The 7,831-nt window shown below is 41.9% G+C and overlaps 1 pseudogene; it reads left to right on the top strand.

The window, feature by feature from the left end:
• Positions 1-5,485: 5,485 nt before the first annotated feature.
• On the top strand, positions 5,486-7,441 carry LOC115923968 (annotated as a pseudogene).
• The last annotated feature ends 390 nt before the right edge of the window (positions 7,442-7,831 follow it).

Genomic DNA, 7,831 nt, shown 5'->3' with positions numbered 1-7,831 from the left:
GGAATAATTTCTCAGGAGTCCAAAGAGATGAGAGAAAAAAGAAAAACACCCCCTTTTTAAAGAAATCTCCGGGTGAAAAGTCAAATACACCCCTTTTTTACAATTCTCGGGCCGGACTTTGTCGCACGAAAAGTACCCCTTTACCGGACATTTTGGCAACACGCATGCGGTCATTCCGACCTCTGAGTGGGGGGCCGGGGGCACTTCTTACACACAAAAAAGAGGCAGGGATGAAAACAGGCACTTATGAGAATGGGAAATGGGCACCCATCAGATTTTGATAGTGGCATTTATAAGAATTAAAAAGGGGCACTGAAAGGAAAATGTGCATTAGTTGAAAGAAAACCCAGATAGCAAAATGTTGTGGGGCCCATCTGGGTTTTATCTGGTTACAACTGGGCTGGCCCACTTGGCCCAGATGGGCCAGCCCGTCTCTTGCCCACTTGGCCCATTTGGCCCAGATGGGTCCCAGATAGGCCCCATGTGGGGCCCAGCAATCTGCACCCGGGTTATAGAAGGGCCCCAGATGGGCGGCCCAGATTGTACCCACTTGGCCCAGATGGGCCCACGTGAAACCCAGATGTACTCCACAATTGGCCCATCAATATACACAAGGGTTACCTATTGGGCACCAGATGGGCCATATGTGGGTTTTATGTGGGACCTACCACATTCTATATATGGGTCAAGTGCGTTCTATATGGGCCCCATATGGGCTATAAGCGGGTTTTTATATGGGATCCATATGGGCAAAGTGGGTTTGATCTGGTCCCATATGGGCCAATGTGGTTTTAAATGGGCTTCATATTGTTTAAATGGGTTCCTATTTTTCCCAGTTGAATTCGTTTATCCCATTTCAATTTCCAGGGTTACCAGTTGGGTTTAACTGGACCAGTCGTACCATTTGGCACAACTTTCAACCACTGATTGAAAGCTCCAATTAGCAGACATAATTAGTAGGTTATGTAGCACTTGTACTAATTAATTTGGTCAATGGCAACAACACATCGTCTAACATTTCCAATGTAAAGGCATTGGTGTTAAGAAGACTTGGTTAATTTACTGTGATAAGACATTTCCATATACTAGTATTTTATTGAATCTGTTTTAGATTATAGTAAGTGTTTTTTCTAATTCATGTTTAATTAAATGTAATTTAAACAAAGTAGTGAATTTTCCTAATAATTGGCAATTTACATTTTGTAGTATTTTCGAAATGAATCGCAAATAACTAAATCATCAGTAATTAAGAAATATCCTGTAAATTTAGATAAATTGTTAAAAAAAACATAGATGTGCACGCACCCCATACTCATTATGCAAATGATGGGATATATTTGTGGGTTTTGGGTGGGAAGGCCCATCTGGTATACATCTGGTTTTCAGCTGGGCGAAGACAATGTTCGACGTGCGATTTTCACCACTAAAAACCCACATGGAGCCCATATGGGCCCTATATGTGTTGTAACTTGTGGGTTCTGGATGGGAAGGCCCATCTGGTATACATCTGTTTTTCAGCTGGGTGAAGACAATCTTCGACGTGCAATTATCACCACCAAAAACCCACATGGGGCCCATATGGGGCCTATATGTGTTGGTACTTGTGGGTTCTGGATGGGAAGGCCCATCTGGTATACATCTAGTTGTTAAATGGGCCACGTGGGCTCCGTATACCTGTGGGTTCTTTGTGGGAAGGCCCATATGGGATACATCTGGTTTTCAGCTGGGTGAAGATAATCTTCGACGTGCGATTATCACCACCAAAAACCCACATGGGGCCCATATGGGGCCCATATGTGTTGGAACTTGTGGGTTCTTGATGGAAAAGCCCATCTGGTATACATCTGGTTTTTAGCTGGGCCCAGCCGATGTTCGACGTGCGATTTTCACAAACAAAAACCCACATGGGGCCCACATGGGGCCCATATGTGTGGGTTCTGGGTGGGAAGGCCCATCTGGTATACATCTGGTTTTTGTATGGGCCACGTGGGTTTTAGTCAGCCCATACAAAACCCAGATGGGCCCCAGATATTTTGCTGTCTGGGAAGGGGCACCCATCAGATATTAATAGGGGCATTTATCGGAGATGAAAAGGGGCTTTTATGAAAAGGGGAAGTAGCTCTTATTAATAAGAAAAGAGGCACATGTTAAAATAAAAGGTGCACTTATCAGAGATGAAAATTGGTAATTATGAGAAGGAGGTAGGGGCACTTATAAGAAGGAAAATGAGCATTTATTAAAAAGGAAAAGGGACACGTGTCAAAATAAAAGGGGGCAGTTATTAGAGGTGGAAAGATTGTGCTCTACTCCATTGAGTAGTTGATTTATTGATATTATTCCTTCGGATTTTTTGGTTATAAACAGCCTTCTGAGTGCAACATGTGACTGCTGGAGAAGAAATGGGCCATCCGTAACCGATATGGTTCTTCTCCCCGACCAAGTATAGTACTCAGAAACCGGAAGAAATGTATACATCAAGAAGACACAATTTATGTATTAAGAATCCATTGATGAAGCAAAATAGAATAAAGTAGACTGTGAATGTGTAAACGTGAATTTTTCTAGGAAAAATGTCGACGTTTACTAGATGTAGTTGGATAAAAAGTGTCAATGACTTGTGAATTTCAGAATTAAAAAAAAATAAACGTCGTCATATTAATGGTATTATTCAAATAACATGCCAGAGAAATTGAACCCTATAATTTTGGTAAATTGTTAATTATGAGAAGGGGTAGGGGCACTTATAAGAAGAAAAGGGACAAAAGCATTTGTTAGAAAGGAAAAGGGGCACGTGTCAAAAATAAAAGGGGCAGTTATTAGAGGTGGAAAAATTGTGCTGTACTCCATTGAGTAGTGAATTTATTGATATTATTCATTCGGATTTGTTTTTGTTATAAACAGCCTTCTGAGTGCAACATGTGACTGCTGGAGAAGAAATGGGCCATCCATAACCGAAATGGTCCTTCTCCCTGACCAAGTAGTACTCAGAAACCGAGAGAAATGTATACAAGTCAACAAGAAGACACAATACGGTATTTAGAATCCATGAATAGTCGAAGAGAAGCAAAATAGAAGACTGTGAATGTGTAAACGTGAATGTTTCTAGGAAAAATGTCGACTTGTGAATTTCAAAAAGTTTAAAAAATAAACGTCGTCGTATTTATTAATAGTATTATTCAAATAACATGCCAGAGAAATTGAACTCAATAAAATAGTGCCTCCCATTTCATATTTCTCACTGAAACGTATTGGTGAATGGGTAAATCATTAACTATCAAAGCCTAATAAGAAATAGCATGAGAGAGTGGATAAGTTGAAGGTGCACATCGTAAAACCTAGAGGTGCGATATGAACTCTGACCTCTGTAAGCAGTATTGAGGAAAAAAATGAAGGCTCTCATTTCGCTTACTCGAACCCTCTCTCAGCCAGTACATATCACGCATGGTATGATAACGAACAAAGCATATAAAAACTGCAACAATATCCAATTTTCTTCCTCGATATTGGTAATTGTCTGTATTTGTGCGTGGGTGGGAGGTTTCTGTGTGATTAGTGCGTGAATTTTTTGGCGGTTTGCCAGGAAGGGGACACGGTCCCGTGATCCTGAGATCCTGTAATCATGTGCAGGGGCGGCGATTTCTTTTCATGACCGGGGGGGGGGGGGGGGGGGGAACGAAATGCGGGGAACGAGGGAAGAGTGACGTAATGAGCAAAAACTTTTTTTTTTTGGGGGGGGGAGAAAAAAAATCCGCATCACCACCGCTCTTACATTTTACTTGCAGGCCCCGCGGAACGTTTTTCAAAGTGGGGGGGGGGGGAGGGGGGGGGGAGGGGGGGGGGGGAGGGGGGGGGGGGGGGGGGGGGGGGGGGGGGGGGGGGGGGGAGGGGGGGGGGATCTAAGTATTTTCGATCAGATAGAGCAAATCAAGTGGGACGTAAATTAGCGCGGGCTCTAGGGGCAAAGCCCCGGCGGGGTCAACGGGCGGAGCCCCATGGAGCTCAGAATTTTTAGCCCTTTAATTAGGGTCAGATCAGCATATTTTGATACCTTATTTGTGACACTTGCATGCAGGTCACTAATCGGAATGGGGTCCAGGGGGCGAAGGTCCCTTGGCGGGATCTAGGGGGCAGAGCTCTCGGAAGCTCAGGGTTTCAGGCTTTTGAATATGGTCAGATGAGCACCCGGTGGACCGCTTAGGGCACTGGTTGGGTCCAGGAGCGGAGCCCCTAGAAGCTCAGGGAAAATCATGCCATTTCAGCAACATTTGTAAATAAGTCACTGGTATCGAATTAGAAATAAACCACGTTTAAATGTTATCGGGTGGGGAGGGGGGGGGGGGGGTAACTGCCCCAAGCCCGAGTGAGTGAGCATAGTGAACGAGAGGGGTGAAGGTGACGAAAGTGACTACCCCCTCACAGGTTTTGAAGTTTTGTTGTATTACAAAATTATATTCCTAGGGTATCAAAACAAACATTATACTTTTTTCACACTTCGCCTTTTTACAATATTTGATTTACTCGTACATTTTGAAGGATATTATGCGAGGGAGCATAGCTCCCGAGCTAGAAGATTTTTGTCTAAACGCCGCACTCTTGGGCCCTCCAAAGCCCAATAGCAGTCTTTAGTCAGTATTTGCTGTACATTATATTTTAGCACTTTTTCAAATTTTCCGGGGGGGGGGACGACCCCCCTACAAAAATTGAGGGGGGGGGGGACGTGTTCCCCTCCCCCCGGGATCGCCGCCCTGATCATGTGAACATGTGATCATGACGGATGCAATTTTGTAACTATATTATGAGTCGTACATGTAGTTGGGCCATTTAGTAGGAGGCCTATAATAACTTTGACTACACACGTTGCATTTTGAAGTGAGTTGTGCTGTTGTATGTGGGTAAATATACGAATATTATGTTCACTTATAATAATATACTGTTAAGATAAAGGGAGAGCATCATCGTGAATGTTTGTCATTACAAAGTAGCACATGATTAGAGGGTGATACAAAGTGATAATGGCTGCCGCAGCAAAAGCTAGGTGTATAATGTTTGCAAAGCTCTTTGGAAGCGCTTGGAGACTTTATATCATAATGTGTTATGCGCTATCGAACGGGCTATTATTATCATTATATCTGACAACTGTTTGATCTTGTCAGTTTTAGGATGAAATTTTGAGCACGCAACAAATGACGCAAGTACTGGGATTTTACACATATACTATAATATCATGTATTTATGCTTGGGAGCAATTAATTAGCCTGGATAACGTTTTTATCTTACTTGACTTCTTGGTTCTGTTAATGACGCAATCGTCTTTTATCCAAAAGATCATGGGTTGGAAATTAAATCGATGATAATTATAATGCCCTTTTGGAAAGGCATGATTCCTCAATTTCACACTTTTGGGATTTGAAAAACGGGTCCCCCTGGACGGTTGCATGCCTACTAATCAACAAACCGTGCTTTCTCTGTAATTATCCACAGGTCAGAATATATCAAAGACATGGCATTCTCTAAGCAGCAAGATACGTCTGGGCAACTGGTCCAGCTTTCAAGTGCGAACATCGGATTCGCCCTGGATCTTTATCAAACTCTTCAAGATGAACGAAGAGGTACAAATCTGTTCTTCTCCCCTCTCAGCATATCGACCGCCCTGGCTATGACACAGCTAGGAGCCCGAGGTGATACAGCAACTCAAATCGCTGATGTCTTCCGTTTCAATCAGATAGACCAAGATCAACTTCATGGAACATTCAAAGAGCTAAACAACTTGCTTTACCAAACAGATTCCGGTTACAAACTTCATTCCGCAAACAGGCTCTATGGCAAATACTTCGTTCAGTCATTTCTTGATGAAAGTGCTTCCTATTATGGAGCAGCCATAGAGGCGGTAAATAACTTTGCAGCTCCAATTACCACTCAATCAATCAATGATTGGGTCTCAAAGCAGACCGAGGATAAAATCAAAAACCTGATTGCTCCTGGAATCCTAAATGATCTAACACGCCTTGTCCTGGTGAATGCCATCTATTTCAAGGCGAACTGGCAATCAGAATTTTTTACCTTCGATACTACACAGGATACATTCAAGGTTTTCGATGAGAGAGAGAAGGTTCCGGTGAGTCTAATGATTCAAGAGGGAAGATTTCCTTTGGCTGTTGACAACACCAATGACTGTCTTGTGCTAGAGATGCCTTACAAAAGCCACAATATGAGTCTATTGATTGCTCTTCCCACCAAAGATGATGGCCTTGGTCAACTTGAGACGAAGCTCTCTGTGGACGTCCTGCAATCCTGGGACGCAGGGCTCGAATGGAGAGAAGTGGACGTACTATTACCAAAGTTCAAACTAGAAGCAACATTCCAACTGAAGGAGGTTTTGCAACGAATGGGAATGCCCGACGCTTTTGATGAGGATAGGGCTAACTTCGAAGGCATCTCAGGTGATAGAGAGTTACACATCTCTGCCGTCATCCACAAGGCCTTTGTTGATATCAATGAGGAAGGGAGTGAGGCAGCTGCTGTAACGGCTTCTGGGATGAGTTCGATGTCACTCTCTCCACTAGGAGAACATGAGAAGCCGATCCTGTTTCGAGCAGACCACCCATTTCTCTTCATGATTCGTCACCGGTCGACGAAATCGGTCATTTTCATGGGACGAATGATGGATCCCTCCTAGATCTTTACCGCCAGGTTCGCGCTTTGATAAATAATTACATTTGTCTGTTTTGGCAGTTTAATCGAATAAACAAAATCAAAGACTTTCCGTTCATTAAGACGTTTTCTGAGCCACGCAAATAGCTTAGTGTTGATTAATTCCTTTGTTTATTCTATAGTGTGCATGCAATCAACTCTATAAGCTTGTAAACATAATCTATTACTTTGGAGAGATAAACTGTTTATTAATCAGGCCATGACGTCATAATATAAATGTTTCTTACGTTATGATACCCATTGTCTCTTTTTCTTCAGACGAGAATCAAGTAATCGTTGATGGGTAGAGGTCACTGCTATCGTATGCCGATTAACAAAGACTGGTTATATTGGTTTTACGTATTGCTATACAACACACTAAACATAGAACCCAACATTTGAAGTTATTTAACAGTATTAACAAGGGCAATTGCATAGGATAAAAAAATATGCGAGTGTTTGAAGAACAAAAAAAAACTACAACAATGTATTGTAATTTAACAAGGGTTACATTACAAACGCATAGCAAACTATATTCTTGACATATTATTATTTTGGGTATAAAGATTATTCATATACGGTACTCCCTTTTTTACACATTAGCCAGCCCATGGAATTTTTATTGGAAGAATGCGTCATAAAAAATAAAAAAGTAGGTACCTGACTAAAATTCAAAAGTAAATATCTGAAAATCCCATTTACATATTAAGTAGCTTTATTGCTTATTTACAGAATGTATTATGTGTGTAAATATTTGAACGGTATGATCATATAACCTTGTGCCCACTGACAAAAATTGAATCAAATTCTATATATATATCTTGAATATAAAATGGAAAATGAAAAACTCAGCGTGTACGTGTAGATATATAGGCCTATATACAGAAAACAAACGATGTTCGTATGTTCATAATGCTTCATAATGCTTCATATAGGCTATGTTCATTGTTTTAGTTTATGTGTTTGAATCGTCAAAATGTACCTGCGAGTCTTCAGAATTCTGTCCTATAGGCTTTTACGAATCAATCGGGTCACGGCGCCTTGAATCGGGAAACACATCCCATGAGGACCACAGTTGCCCCTGATTCAACATACTTGAAGACACCCACCGTACAAAAGATTGTGGCAATTTACAGCCAGC

Source organism: Strongylocentrotus purpuratus, unplaced genomic scaffold (assembly GCF_000002235.5).
Source record: "Strongylocentrotus purpuratus isolate Spur 01 unplaced genomic scaffold, Spur_5.0 spur5_scaffold_15, whole genome shotgun sequence".
NCBI classification, from domain to species: Eukaryota; Metazoa; Echinodermata; class Echinoidea; order Camarodonta; family Strongylocentrotidae; genus Strongylocentrotus; species Strongylocentrotus purpuratus.
The sequence above is the reverse complement of the archived record's forward strand: the minus strand, read 5'-3'. Positions and strand labels throughout refer to the sequence as shown.